Genomic DNA, 16,271 nt, shown 5'->3' on the forward strand with positions numbered 1-16,271 from the left:
AATCCAAGATAGATGAATACTTTATGAAAGTAAATGGATCTATGAAATTGATAGACTTGGATGAAATATCCTTGAAGAAAGCTTGACTTATCGAAAAATTGTTTACGACAAAGTTCAAAGAGTTAAATACGATAAGATTAGATCTTCCGTAGCAATGCTTATAGTCTATGTGGATTATTCTAGTAATCACTACATATTTCTTTTATGAGATATGCTAGTAGGATGGCAAAATACACTACTTAACAGAAGTATGTATACAAGATACAACCAAGAGTTTTGCTGGTCCGTGGAATACTAGATAGGTATACAAGCTTCAATTGGATGAAGTAAGTATCACGGAGTTGGAATCTTCACCAGATGAAATAGTCAAAGAGTTTTTTGATTTCATCAGAGACGATGAAGAGGCTTGCATTTGCAAGAAATTAAGTGGGAGCGCTAAGACACATTTATAATACTTTATGTAGATGACATATAGTTGGTTATAAATGATGTAATTATATACTTGATTACAAAGGTTTCATTGAGAATTAACTTCAATGAAAGGATATGGACTGAAACAAATTTAGTGTCAAGATCTATGAAGATAGATTGAAACACATAAATAAGTTTAAGTCAAAGTACATATGATGGATATTGAAGTAGTTCAATATAGAAATATTAAGAAAATGTTCTTGTCATGTAAAGGTTTAACAAGACTTGAGTGTATCCGACACTCAATGAGTAAAAACACATGAGTGATTATAGATCACAAATAATATGTACACAATCAGATATCATGTGCTATAAAGTGTTATGAGCATATACCAGAATGATTCATATGATGATCATTGAACGACAGTAAGAATATCCTTGAGTACTTTAGAAGAACTAAGGATATATATATATATATTTTTGTATGAAGAAATGACAAACAAATCGCTGTAAGGTGTTACACCGATATTGGTTTTGTCACATATAAAATATAATTTCAATCTCAAATTAGACTAAGTGTTGTTTAAAAGGTAGCACAATGAGCTAGAAGTTGTCTATGCTAGATTTAGAAGAGTTCTAAATATTGTGATGGATTCTACAAAAGAAGGCAGAGTATGTCATTATTTTGACAATGACAAAGGATGTTAAGTCAAGAGGTTCTTTGAGAACTTGGTGTAGTTCCGACAGCAGTCGAACTTTGAAGCTATATTGTGTGTGACAATATTAGTGACATATTTCAGACAAGCGGAATTAAGGTTCCACCAGAAGATCAAACATATTTAATGCCAACTCATTTGGAAATGAGTGATGCGTTGAGACGCAAATGAATTACAAAATACATACGTTTCTGAGCGTGTCAAATCCGATGACTAAAAACCTCTCCCGTGAGCAATACATGATAAAGCACCAGAAGGCCAAGGTGTTATATCTTTACAAATGTAAACTAGATTATTGACTCTAGTGCAAGTGGGAGACTCGAAGGAGATATGCCCTAGAGGCAATAATAAAGTGGTTATTATTTATATCTTTATGTTTATGATAAATGTTTATATATCATGCTATAATTGTATTAACCGAAACATTAGTACATGTGTGATATGTAGACAAACAAAGAAGTCCCTAGTATGCCTCTTAAACTAGCTTGTTGATTAATGGATGATTAGTTTCATAATCATGAACATTGGATGTTATTAATAACAAGGTTATATCATTATATGAATGATGTAATGGACACACCCAATTAAGCGTAGCATAAGATCTCGTCATTAAGTTATTTGCTATAAGCTTTCGATACATAGTTACCTAGTCCTTATGACCATGAGATCATGTAAATCACTTATACCGGAAAGGTACTTTGATTACATCAAACGCCACTGCGTAAATGGGTGGTTATAAAGGTGGGATTAAGTATCCGGAAAGTATGAGTTGAGGCATATGGATCAACAAGTGGGATTTGTCCATCCCGATGACGGATAGATATACTCGGGCCCTCTCGGTGGAATGTCGTCTAATGTCTTGCAAGCATATGAATAAGTTCATAAGAGACCACATACCACGGTACGAGTAAAGAGTACTTGTCAGGAGACGAGGTTGAACAAGGTATAGAGTGATACCGAAGATCAAACCTCGGACAAGTAAAATATCGCGTGACAAAGGGAATTGGTATCGTATGTGAATGGTTCATTCGATCACTAAAGTCATCGTTGAATATGTGGGAGCCATTATGGATCTCCGTGATCCCGCTATTAGTTATTGGTCGGAGTGAGTACTCAACCATGTCCACATAGTTCACGAACCGTAGGGTGACACACTTAAAGTTGGATGTTGAAATGGTAGAACTTGAATATGGAATGGAGTTCGAATATTTGTTCGGAGTCCCGGATGAGATCCCGGACATCACGAGGAGTTCCGGAATGGTCCGGAGAATAAGATTCATATATAGGAAGTCATATTCCAAGTTTGGAAATGATCCGGTGCATTTATGGCAGGTTCTAGAAGGTTCTAGAAAAGTCCGGAAGAAACGCACTATGGAAGGTGGAGTCCCGGAAGGACTCCACAAGCTTGGCCAGCCAAACCCTAAAGGAGGAGTCCCAGGTGGGCTCCACCTAGAGGTGGCCGGCCACCCCACCTAAGGAAAAGGTGGGAGTCCCACTTTGGGTAGGACTCCCTCCTTGAGTAGGTTTCCCACCTTTGGGAAGTTTTGGTGTTGGGGTCTTATTCGAAGACTTGGACTACAACTCTTGGGGATTCCACCTATATAATGAGGGGCATAGGAGAGGGGCTGACCATCACAAGCCCATAGCTTGGCCGCACCCATAGGTGGCCGGCCACCCCCTCTCCCAACCCTAGCCGCCCCTCTCTCCTCCTCTTCTCCCGCACGCTTAGCGAAGCTCCGCCGGAGATCTCCATCGCCACCGCCACCACGCCGTCGTGCTGCCGGATTCAAGGAGGAGCTACTACTTCCGCTGCCCGCTGGAACGGGGAGAAGGACGTCGTCTTCATCAACAACCGAACGTGTGACCGAGTACGGAGGTGCTGCCCGTTCGTGGTGCCGGAAGCGATCGTGATCAAGATCTTCTACGCGCTTTTGCAAGCGGCAAGTGAACGTCTACCGCAGCAACAAGAGCCTCATCTTGTAGGCTTTGGAATCTCTTCAAGGGTGAGACTCGATACCCCCTCGTTGCTACCGTCTTCTAGATTGCATCTTGGCTTGGATTGCGTGTTCGCGGTAGGAAATTTTTTGTTTTCTATGCAACGTTATCCTACAGCTTCCTCCAAACAATTGCAACTGCCAAATTACCAACACCTTTGCTCTCCAAATAGGCCTACCCTGCAACGCCGTTGTGCAGAACTTAACCAATCCCATGCATGTAGACTAGCTACGCCATTCGGCCACTTGCATACCAACTAGATTTTTCCCAATGCCTACAATTCCCATAAAATTAGTTGACGCTCTATCCTACATCTGATCCATAGATTCATCTCGGCATACACTGACTAATAATATATACGTGTTGTCTATACAAATTCTACCGATTTTTCAACAGCACACTTCAGCTGTGTTAAAAGAAAGAAAGAAACACTCCCTTGAGTATAGATGTGTATATAGTGACTAATTGGCAATGTGGACCTATCTGGTATATATCGAGGGTTTCATACGAGGACATGCCACTCCAAATGCTAGTGATAGTGTTAGGTGTGGTAGCTTGGTGGGTGATGTTTGAATCAAATCACTAAGGTGTTTCAAAGTACAGATTCCTATAAGATGGGATGTAGATATTTAGCAAATGGTTCAGTGGCCTTGTACATCACTAACCAAGCTAACAACTTCAGCAAAGCAGCACTTGCTCGTGAACGATGAAGAAGCAACATGGGATCCTTAATCGAAATTCAGGGAAATTAATTTATGTCCCCTATAATTCTGTACATGCTACTTGCAGTGAAGACCGTAGAAACGAATTATGGGTTAGTTTGTGCTAAGTTATTTAACAAGGACTAGGAAACAAGGCCAGGGCGCCAGGGGCATGCATGGCCGCAGCTGCAAAATTCCCCTCCTACTGCTCCCGCGCTCTCAGTGTGATTGATTCCCAGCAAACGTCGGCCACTTCCAGCCGCCGGCGCTATAGATGAATGAACCTAGTGCTGGTTTCACGCGTATGGCCTCATCCTACGTTTTCCTGACACGGTGGTACAAGCGGACGGTGCACCATTTACGCAATCCTCGACCGTACTGGTGATACGGATATGCTGTGAAGGACTAGGTAGCTCCCTTTAATCTCTTTTTTGAGGGATTTTTCTTTTTGGAACCGGTGAATTTTTTTAAGCTGGAATAGGATTTCCATTAACCAAAAGGTGCCGCAGTATCGCAAGAAACCAAATCATGGACGAAGGTAGGAACCCAACCCGGCCAAACAGCTTGGGGTTCATGGACCATCTTCGTGCCATAGTAGCGTCAGCAACCTTATTACACGCTCGCGGGCAATATGTAATAGAAAACGAACTAAATTTAAGAAAATAGAGCCTTTATCTCACAAAAAACTCCATTTGGTGCTAAATCATACTCATCAGACTGAATAGCTTGAACCAGTATTTGGGCATCTGTTTCCACTTCAATCTTCGATATTCCCCATTGTTGAGCCATAGTCAGGGGCTGAATGCATGCTTCTGCCTCCGAATGAAGGGCGTCTTGGATGTGATCCAACCGACCCGCTCCTTCTAAACAACATCGCCCTCTGAATCACGTAAGATAAAGCCCTAGCCACCATGTGTGCTTCCCGCGTTGAAGCTACCATCAACATTCACCTTAAGGACGTCCAAGGGTAGGGGGCTCCAACTCTGAGACTTTTCTTCTTTTCTTCAGTGCTGCCGATCAAAAAATTCCCTATATTCCATGGCATCTTGCTTAATCTGCATCACCACATGCTCATGCGTGAAAGTTTTGCCCTCAAAGTTTTCAATGATTTTTTTTAACGAGAGCTGATTTCTGTCGACCAGAGAGCAGCATCTTAACCAGAGCTATGTATTTGTCGAACCGTCACGCTGTGAGGAGGAAGAAAGAAAAAATGAGCCTAGACTAGTGGGCTTAGGTGAGTTGCTGATGACAAATCAGTGCCACATCCTATATGCCGACCTAGCGGAAATGCTGGACTTACGGACTAGGAGCTACGGAAAGCCTACGGACTGACGTGTAGTGCTTAGGTTGGTTGAAATTTTTATCTGCACTGAAAATCCAGGCCACAATCTGATTTCTAGGCTGCGCATTGTGTAGCATTTCCAGTCCGTAAGAATTTTTTGTAACAAACCGTCTGTACGTGTAGCATTACTGGCCGGCCTAGCACGTGCGGGTAGCCTAGGCAAATCATGTATGCCGACTAGGTCAGCGGTTACCAAGCACACAACCCCCCGCGAGTGTGGGCCTGGCCCATCTAGCATGTTTTGTTTTATTTCTTTTATATTTTTGTTTTTGTTTTTGTTTTTGTTTTTATCGTTTTTCTTTACTATTTATCTTTGAAAATAGTTGTGATTCTATTCAAACCTACAGATTTTTAAAACTGTTCAGATTTTCAAGGTGTTTGGATTTTTAGTATAATAAGATTTTGAAAATGTTTCAAACTATAAACTATTCAGATTAATTTTTTTTTGAAAATGTTCTGAAATTGAAAAGGTTCACAATTAAAAAATCCTGAAATTTCAAAACTGTTTAAATTTTTAAAAAATTCAAAATTTGAAAAATATACGGACAATTTTTGAAAACAAAAAATCCAGACAGAAAAAACCATCAAAACTAGATAGGAAATCATGAAAACAAGCTGAAAAAAACCGATAAAACCAGGCTGAAAAACAGCCGAGATAGATGAGCCAGATCCAAAAGCGAAATGAGGGGTGTGCGGTCGGCCATCGGTGCCGCATTAGGTGGCATATAGGAGCTCCCACACGATTTACCACGCTCGATCGACTTGGTTCAATAGAGGGAAAACACACACTGCGGCCTCCCAATCCCTAACTTAACTCCACGCTCCAAACCGGCCAATCGGTGCCATCTCGGTTAGGGAATAGGGGGTCTAGATAGATGTCGCTGTTCGGGGGATTAAACGAGGTGGCTATTTTGGTACGTGGAGAAGAAGTAGAGTGTATGGCCTAAGTTTATCGGTTTCAGCTAGAAGTTTATGTTTGCTATGTGTAGTATATGTGAACTTTTGTATGCCATGATGATGTTTATCAAGCTTTATTCATGCATTTGGACGTTATGTTATGCTTGAATTTAAAAATATGCATTTGAAATATCGTTGAGTGAGGTTGGAACATTAAAGTTCAATTAGATTCTTGCCAAATTGGAGTCAAAAGTGGAGTTTATATGCACGGACGTAAAAAAAAGTTAAAGAAATAGAATTAATAAAACTTGCAGCTATAGAAAATCTAAATAACACAAGGCTCACGTTTTATATTACAACCTAAAACCATTATAAATGTTCACGTTCTAGCGAATCTAGTAGAATTTCTATTAAACGAGCACATGGGCCTTCCATGGTGAAGCAACACTAGAGAGAGGTAGGGTCGGTGCCCTTCTTCACATCGAGAGACCCCGGGGCGGCCGTCTGTTCGCCCTTATTGTGGTGCTTCCCTAATTATGGAACACACATGTCGTTGAGCTTGAAAGCAAATTAATGCGGGTTCAATATTGGTTCCCAAAGAAATTAGATTATAAATTTGATGATTCAGTAGACATGTTCGCAAATAAAAAAAGGATGAAAAAGAAACTTCATGGTGATTAGAAGATTAAGGATATATTCTTGAGTCTTTTGAGCGGCCAAATGATCACAGATGGTTGGGGTCGCACTACCATGGTAGGAGCTAGTTAACACAAGGATTGAGATAACATGCTAGGTGCTAAAAGCAAGGCCATCCCGAAAGGGTTGAGAAGGCTCAACATCAAACTTCTATGATTGTCCAGATCCTCTGGAGTAATCTGCTAGAACTTCCTCGTGATATAATAACAAATTTCCTAAGTTTACATACGTGATGGATGCACGATTTATTTTCGGAAAGAACTCACATGATAACCAGACATCTAATTAAAGAAAGAAATGTTTTACCAGAAGATACTACTACAAAATTCAAACTATGGCGTGCCAAACTTGCTTTATGAAAATTCAAACAATGTGACGAATCTCCCTCACTACTCTGTGGCATTTCTGGTCTCTAGATCAGGAGCAGCCAGAGTGTGATAATAAGAAAATATGCCAATTTTACATACTTTGATGAATGTGTTTGAATAAAAAATAACATACTTTGATGAATGCATGATTTATTTTCGGAAAATAATCACAGGATAATCGGACATTCGATTAAAGCAAAATAATGGTTTTATAGAAGATACTACTACATAGAACCCTATCAGAGAAGTATGTTCGGAGTGTCATCATACGAAATTGCACTGGACGCACTAAGAGGAGCTTGGCATGGTACATACACTTAGCAACGAAGCATGCAGGGAGGTGAAATGAGTCAAGAGGCAAGGGAGGAACAGGTACCGTTAATTAATCTTCGTTCCATGATCATCTCTGAACCGAGTCGCTGAGCGGTTCTGCACTTGACGACTATCTCTCACAGTCGAGTTACTCGGGTGGCAGAACAAATGCTTCCCACAAAACAGAGTTCGACCAGGTACCGTTGATCTTCTTTCTGTGATCATCTCAGAACAGAGTCGTCGGGCCGCTGTGCACTATCTCTCACAATAGAGTTAGTTAAGTGGCAGAAGAAAGCCGTCCCACTGAACGGCACTGTCCGCCAGAGGGCAAAGAGAGATGCGGATTTCTGGCAAACAGCGGCAGGGTTGGAAAGGCGATGGTGAGACGCATCACCAGGCGGAGGTGGTTCCTCCCAACGACTGCTAAAGTGCCATGATCTTCGTTCTCCAAATAGACCTAGACTACAGGGAATTTGTGCGGGACTTAATCGGTGCTAAACCGATAACATGCATGTAGACAAGGAATTCCATTAGGCCACTTCCACACAAACGAGTTTTTTCACGGTGCCTACAATTCCCATAAAATTTGTTGACATTCTATCCTACATCTGATCCACACATTCATCTCGGCATACACTGACTAGCAATACGTGTTCTATCTATACATATTCTACCGATTTTTTGACAGCATGCGTTGTCCGTGTTAAAAACAAAACCACAGCCTAAACTGTGGATGTGTATATTAATTGACAATATAGATGTGTCTGGTATATATCGAGGGATCGATACGAGGAAGACATGCTTCTCTAAATTAATGCTAGTGATGGTGTTACGTGTGGTAGCGTGGTGGGAGATGCTTGAATCAAAGCTAAGAGCATCTCCACTCGCGCGCCTCAAATAGTCGCCGGTATTGCCGTATGGACGACGCCAGCAGAGCATCCTCTATTTGATGATGATGTTCCCACACCGGCGCTCCTCATACGATATTCCCAATAGAAATTTAAATTTGGAATGACATTTAAAAATCGAAATTCATACAAAAGTTACTCGAATTTAAACCTAAATAAAACTTAAAATTAACTCTAATCTACTGGTCGTCGGTTGGGGCGCGCGACGGGCCTGCCTCGTCGTCGTTCTTCTCCTTTGTCGCATGTGTCCGTGCCCACCTATTCGCCCTTGCTTTGCGCATCTGGCGGTGGAGCATGACGACCTGCGTCGCAGGAGCTTACCGGCGGCACTATCCGCTCAGCGCTGTCAGCCATCGCCGAGACGCCTCGTTCTGGGCGAGCCTCGCTTGCTCGCGGGCAAACGCCTCGGCGTGGCGATGAGCTCGATGAGCTTTTGTCGCTCCGCTGCTATGAAGAGGCGTCCCTCCTCCTCCGTGGCCGCTCGCTGGCGCGAGATCTCGACGGCGTGCTCGAGGTTCGTGTCGTTGAAGATCTCCCGCTCCTCCTTCAACCTCCGGAAGCGCTGCGCGTTCAAGGATGCCAGGATCGCCGCATGCTCCGGGTCGAGGGGGCTTGCGGCTGCGGCAGCTGCGGCTGCGATTGTGGTTGAGGCACTGCAGGCAGCGCGCGGCCGTTGTGGCCAAGCATGGAGTACGTCGTGCGGAGCTGGCGCGGCATTTTTGTGGTGGAGAGGAGAGGATGGCGCGGCGGCGCTGGTGCAGACGAGAGAGGATAGCGCGGCTACGGTGGTGGAGATGAGAGGATAGCGTCGTGGCGGTGGACGGCGTACGTACTAATAGGGGTGCCAACTACCCGCATTTACGGCGGCGGCGTAGGCGCGTGGGGAGGCGGTCGACGCCGCGTGGCTAGTCGCCGTCCTCGTCGCCGCCTCGGTTTCCGCGAGGGAGACCATTAATGCTGACGACAAATCTTCCCGCGTTCGTCTTCAACGCGAACCTGCACAACTATGGAAGAGAAAGAGTATTGGAAGGATAATGCTAGCTTGTGTGATTCTTCACAATATGATAGTCGAAGATGAAAAAGAGCAGGTTGCCATTCATATTGACTTGAATGAAAATCCGGGGGCTTCATTTGCTCTGCCTCCTGAAGTAAATGTTGGCAGTAATCTTTGTTTCGCTGTGCTGCGTAGAAAAGCTACTATCCGTGCTCGTCCACAACATACCCAGCTTAAAAATGATTTGATCGAGCATATTTGGCATAGGTTTCGAAATAGCCGTCATAATTAATCATGGTGGGATACTGATATGTGCATATTCCTATTCCATTTTTGTTGTATCATTGAGGATAAACATGATATCTTACATGGATTTTTATTTCAGGACTGAGCAACGAGTGGTGATTGCTGCAGGTGGTGTTTGCAGGTATGCATTTTCTAATCCAACCTTGTTTTGTTTATCAACTAATTAAAGAGCACCCTACTGTATTGTTCAGTAAAATATAATGTATAGCTGCTTATTTACGTTGTTTTTGTTTCCTTTTCCCATACAGTCTTGAAGTATATTGATGCAAAAGGACGGTCGCTCCTTTCTACAAAGTTTCAGCTATGCTTTGTGACTTTCTGTGTGTGCTCTAGATCAAAACTAATGGCTTGTTCGCCTAAGATCATATTTGGTACTATGTTTGGTTGATGACTTCTGATAGACTCATGTAATGTTTAAGTGTCGATGTGATGGTGCTATGTTCCACCAGTTTGTTGCTTATCGTTTGTCTAGATCGAAATTAACGGCTCGTTTGCCGAAGATCTTATTTGTTATGTAATGTTTAAATGTGGTCTGAATATTAATCAGTTTGTCTCGTCACATCCTGTTGGCATGAATGGCATATATATCTATGGTGTTTGAAATGGCCACAAAGTTGCAGTTTACATTGGATGGATGGAGAGATCGGGTTTGACTAATGGCACCACATAGCATGTGAAAATGAGTAGGAGAAAGCACGCATAACTCTAGGCATGTTAATGCTAACAGGAGAAAAAACCTATAAGCATGTGAATTGAGCACATCACAAATGGTGGGGAGTCTTCATTCATATAATATGAAAACACTTGTGATTTCACGAGATCTGCTAAGATAATTACCAGAAATCCCATCCAACTATTTTATTTGGCTATGTTGTTGCATCTTAAATCCTAAATACAATAATTTGGAATATGAACAGCATAGTTGAGATGAAAGAAAGCATTTAGTAGCAGGAAGCAGTGTAATCAGCAGGAGATGGCTTCAGATCTTCAACATGAGATAGTCGGCAACTTCCTGCGAGCAGCTTGTCCGCAACATTGCCGGAGACAGCTAGATAACTGGCCACGGTCATGCTTTGCAATACTGGGATCTTCTTGACCTTGACAATCTTTCTGTGCAAATCTACACGGAGCATACAACATGGCTTATCCGGAAAGAAGGCCTTCCGTCCTGGCATTACTCTGCCTAATGCAAAGTAGATGACATTGTCTTCCTGTGGGCTAAGGAAGGGGAACATCGGCGCCATCTCCGGTGGCACATAATCCCCTTTGAACTCCGACAGGCTCGCAAGCTTGAGCTCATATTCCAGAGCCCAAGTCATAGTATCTGCCATGAGCGTCCAGACCCTCACCTTGCAGTCGTCGAGATCGACATGCTCCATGTAGCCGTCGATGGAGACGAATTTGATCGAGTCCCCAACAGGTCCCATGGTTCGGAAGGCTTTCACCCGTGGTGTTTTGTCTCTGTCGCGGCCCGAGCACATCTTGCACCCCGCGGGCAGGTCAAGGGAGCGGATGTCCACGCAATCAATGTCATCGGAAAGCACTTGGCTGCAGTCACAGTACAGGACGCCGCAGAGGAGATCCACCCAGTAGCCACGGCCGCAAAACGAGAACACTTCTCGGGCCTCGAAGATACCATCATGAGGGAGCCAATGGTCGGGGAAACTAGCCTTCTTGGGATGCCACGGCGAGGCGGAGCTGGATGTGGACAGAAACAAGAAGAGAACGTGCTGCTGATCAACGGTACCCGAGTCGACGAGGGCGTATGACCTGTCGCCGCCGCCATCGTCACGGCGCGCGATGAGGACAAGATTAGTAAAGATGGGAGGGCGAGAGTAGGGACTGGAGGGGATCACACGGAGCGAGCTGTCGATGGCGTCGTAGATGAGAAGGATATCCGCGGGATAAACATCAGGACAGGCAGATGAGATGAGAATCAGGTCCTTGTCGGCTGCATTGACGGAAGAGTAGTTGTGGCCGCCGTGGAGGGTGACAGAGGCGAGATCTGTGTCGGGGAGATGTGATCGTAGCTCCATGGTCCGCACCATCGAATCGGCCTCGTCTTGATCGTCAAACCCGAACGCGATATTGGATTCAGAGGTGACTAGTGGATGGCCCTGGGGACTGCTGTGGCCTGGCGGGTAGGTAGGGACACGGCGGGCCAATAGGAAGAAGGGAGGCGGCATGGCTGATGTTTGGTGTTGCGGCCGGATCTCGTCTAGTTTGAAGATATGGTGGGCACAGCGAGATTAATGGCAGGTCGCGACTCCCCCCGTCGCGTCTTTTTCCCCGCGCGAGGCCGCGACTCCGCGAGAAGCAGAGGCCTCCTTTTTCTCTGTCTACGCGCGGACGGACGGAACCCCCTCGCCGTTCGCCTCCTTTCTTTTTCTTTCTCTCGCGCACGCACTACACCTCCCCCCGTCTCAGTATGCCACGACTTTTCCCCTCGTGGTGATTTCGGACCCACACTAATTAATTGGTCATGCTGGACTAGGGACCGTTTTTGTAGCTTGCCTGGCTGCCCCCTTGGTTTCCGATTTTCTGCATGCTCCCGTTTAATTAGCCCCACTCTCCCATTAATTTAGGAAGCCGTGGCTGTTGGCGATGAAGTTATCGGTGACCTCGAACCCAGAACTATTCCCCAGTTCCCCGCGTACCGGCCTCTAGGATCGAAGCGTTCACCAGTCACCACGTTCCAAACCTTTTCGTCTTCGGTCGCCTCGAACACAGCCAGAATCAACCCGGGACGGTTGTTAATTAAAACTAGTTGAGAAGATCAACTAATGCTTGCAACATCATGTTCCCGCACCGCCATAAATCACCTAAAATTCGTCAAGCTCGCTCAATCTTCCTAGCAACAGCTCTTCTTTTATCTGAACTACTAATTGGTGCCAGCAATCTGACAAAATGAAACCTCCTTCATCTTTGAATCAAACTCATTCGACTTCAAATATACAAAAAAAAAAGTTGTTCACAGTATTATTTCAGAGACAAAAGCAACACACAAATTCAAGTGAGATACAAATCCAAGAGAAAATAGACACTTTTCATCCATAGCGATCAGGTGGAACAAAACAATGACCAAATTGTCAATTTTAAGAGACTGCAATTCCAGCATATAGCATTCACTTCATCAGGTGGAAGAAAGATATAATTGGCAGGCAAGCTAGATACCAGCAGCAAAATAATGAGCCCACTGAATAAGCAGAATAATCACTTTAGATATACTACAACCCCAGCAAATAGCATTCATTTCATCAGGCCCAACAAAGCTGTTTGAAAATTGAGCTAGATACCACCTTCGAAACTAAAGTAAAGTTACAGCACAGCACCTCACAATTCACACCGCACGACAGTAAGACACTGATATTATCATCACCATGTATATTACAGAAAAAACAAGGTACCTTTCGACGACCTTCGTGTGCCGGGGAAGCACCGCGAGCTCATCTTTGCCGGTCTTGTAAAAGGGCAAACAGAGGGTCTGCGAAGAAAACACCTTAGTAGTCCCCATCATCGTGCCGCTTCGCTGCTGGCCAAATCCTTCCCTAGTCAGAGGGCACCAAAATCCAATCAATACATGCCAACCCAATACAAAGAACTGGATATCTGATTAACTCTCAACAGCCGCAGCAAAACATAAATAGCACAAGATTTATAGCAGTAGCAAAACATCTGATCCCTCCAATCAAAAGATTTATTTATGTGCACTATAGTGAATCGGATCGAAATTCAGGTAGTGCATATGAGATGCGGCTGCACAAGAATTGCAAGTGAGATGCAAATCCATCAGACGAAAGACATTTTCCATCCAAAGCGGTGACCAAATTATCACTTTCGAGAGCCTGCAATTCCGGCAAATAGCATTCATTGGGTGAAATAGATATAGATAGGGTAGATTTACGGATTATCTCATTGTTCTTCTGCTCTGGAAGTCTTAAAGGCCAAGGTATTCTGCTCTGGAAGCCTCCATGAAAGCAGTATTCTTGTTTGCTTTGATGACATCTGTTTGCTTCGGCTTGATCTATCTAACCTTGAAGAGCTGTTTTGCTTTTCTTTCAGGCATATATTTACAAGATAAATTGACCACATAACTTAAGTGCTGACATCTTCTGTCCCTGTCCTATGTAAGTCAGTAAAAAGCATATGTTTTTTCTCGCTCTAGAGAAGGTTTAGTTGATAGAATAAGTGTCGGCATGTGTTTGTTTTTTCTCACTCTATCTATAGAAATTATTTCGCAACTTGGCTAAATACAGCCCATGGACAGGAAACGGATCACCAGATGGATGACTCCAAGATACAATCTGAAGAATGATGACTAGCCCTCAAGCTACCAAACCTACAGAGTTGAAGCGATTTAACAAAGACAACGGATCATCGGTATAATACATAAAAAATGCAGCTCAATAATATGTAAAAAACAGGACAGAGAGCACAAAGATGACAAGTACTAGCAAGAACAACTAACATTGCTAATAAGGAACTTATTAAACAAAGAGCATTGTTGATTATAGTGTGGAAAACAGAGGAGATCAAATCATTTTCCTTACATCAAAAAGCTAGATATCAGTTACTTTTTTGTGGCAAGTCGAGTATTCCCAACCAATACAAGAGACACAATGTACCAACATTCTACGAGCCCCAACGGAAGCACAAGCAAGCAAACAATATATATGCATGTCGAGACCAAAACAACTCCATAAGCGCACACGCGCGCGCGCACACACACAATTTCAGGATTACTAACGTGCATGACTATGAAAGACCATCATGTTCAGTCCACGGAGAGGAGACTGGATCGCAAGATAGGCGGCTACAACAAATCTGAACAATGACAACTAGGCATCATCAAGCTAGCTACCGACTAACCAACAGAGTCGACGAATCGATTTGATAACAGATAAAGAAGGCAGCATACAGGAGGCACCTTCCTAGCAGACAGCCATAACGATCCTCGCCGTCCCTGGCGACAACGTCCGAGGGAGCAAGCCGTTGGTACTCCTGAAGAACTCGCCGCCGCCGCTGCCTCGGGCTGTTCCACCGGCTGCTGAAGAGAGAATCGATAGCACATAAGATAAGTGAACTTGAGTAAAAATAAGTAGCTACTAGTTTACCAAATAAGCTAGCTCCAGCCATGCTGAAGCTAGAAAACTAATGGCTGATACCACTAAACTACGCTCGTCTCTGAAAGAAAAGGAATCGGTTCAGGGAACAAGTACTAAACAGTTCAGTTTAGTTAACTAGTTAAATGCAGAGAAGTACTGCTCGCTAACACCAAACTTGAATGATTAATACACTAATCAGAAGCACACCATAGCAGCTAAATTTCCATTCTCGGTTGCTCAAGCTACGCATGTACAGAAGGTCCACATATACGTGATTTGCATCCGATGTGCAGCCAAGCAATAGCATTTCTTCTCCCAATTTTATTTCCTGCAGCTACGTATCCCTACAGCGGATCGGGGAGTTGGTCTCACCTGCGCTGTCGTACAAGTGCATCCCGCGGACACTGGCTGGCGACCATCAGCAACTCATCCCACCTCTCTCTCCTCCGGCTGCCTGCACAAGAAAGCAACGATTTTTCAGATGGGAGAGAAGGGGATTGGGGGCTGGGTGTTAGGGCAGGGCCCATACCTCCAGCAGAAGCTGCAATGGTCGACGTCCCGGCGCCGGCGACGCCGCGGCAGAGCACCACCGGCACCGGACATGGCCTCCAGCAGGCGGTGAAGGGGGCGACCAGGGACGAGGCAGAGTCGCGGAGGACGAGGACCCGGAAGACCACGGGGAGAGGTGCCGCGCGTGGTCTGGCCCGCGTCGTCCTCGACGAAGGCCGGCCGGCCGGCCGTCGCGGCGACCTAAACGATGGATTCGGCAGAGGGAGGACGCAGGAGCTGCGCCGGACAGTGGGGAGGTCGGGGTGGTCCGACCGGCGGCGAGGTCACAGAGAAAGAGAAATTTCGGCTGCGGCGATCTGGAGCTGCCGGATGCGCTAGGGGGTGAGGGACGGCGGATGGGAGGAGCAGCCGGTGGGCAGGTGCGGTGGCCGGCGAGATGCAGAGGTGAGTGAGGAGATCGAGAAGCTATGCGTCCGTTTTCGGGAGAGTGAGCTGAGCTGGGCCTGCGCGTGACGGACTGCGTGCGTTTCGGGATGTTTCACACTTGCCATAATTTCCCGCTCCGTAGTGTAAAAAAAAAAAAAATCACGCTCCGAATAATTCGACACCAAATGACCAAAATCGATAGAGTGTACAGACCGTGCCACCTTCATCGGCGTGATGTCGTTAGCCGCTAAAGGCGATACATAGTGCACAGACTAAGAAGCCATGAGCCGAAACCTTGAGCTAAAATCCTACACTCTAGCTAGGAGCTCCACTAAGAACCTTGCGAACCGAATCCACATAGGCCACCGGAACTGTAGACACCAATAGTAAGAGCAGGTCTAACAGACCCCGTAAAAGGGGCAAATCCGTATAATAACCGCCGGTTTGAGGGTTTCGCGTCTACCCGGTCGTCTAGCACGCCCCGTAAAAACGGCCCCCGAATCGATTTTTGCTGTTTTCGAGTACGGGGCGGGTCCTCGCCCCCTACTTGTGCGGGGTGGGAGCGGGGATAGTGGGCGAAGCCA

General features: G+C 45.0%; 1 long non-coding RNA gene across 1 annotated transcript; it reads left to right on the forward strand.

The window, feature by feature from the left end:
* Nucleotides 1-9,525: 9,525 nt before the first annotated feature.
* On the forward strand, nt 9,526-10,249 carry LOC124700362. Its single transcript, XR_007001718.1, has 3 exons — nt 9,526-9,637; nt 9,726-9,767; nt 9,895-10,249. It is a non-coding gene; the product is annotated as an uncharacterized LOC124700362 (long non-coding RNA).
* Nucleotides 10,250-16,271: the final 6,022 nt, after the last annotated feature.

The sequence above is a fragment of the Lolium rigidum genome, chromosome 3 (genome assembly GCF_022539505.1).
Source record: "Lolium rigidum isolate FL_2022 chromosome 3, APGP_CSIRO_Lrig_0.1, whole genome shotgun sequence".
NCBI classification, from domain to species: domain Eukaryota; kingdom Viridiplantae; phylum Streptophyta; class Magnoliopsida; order Poales; family Poaceae; genus Lolium; species Lolium rigidum.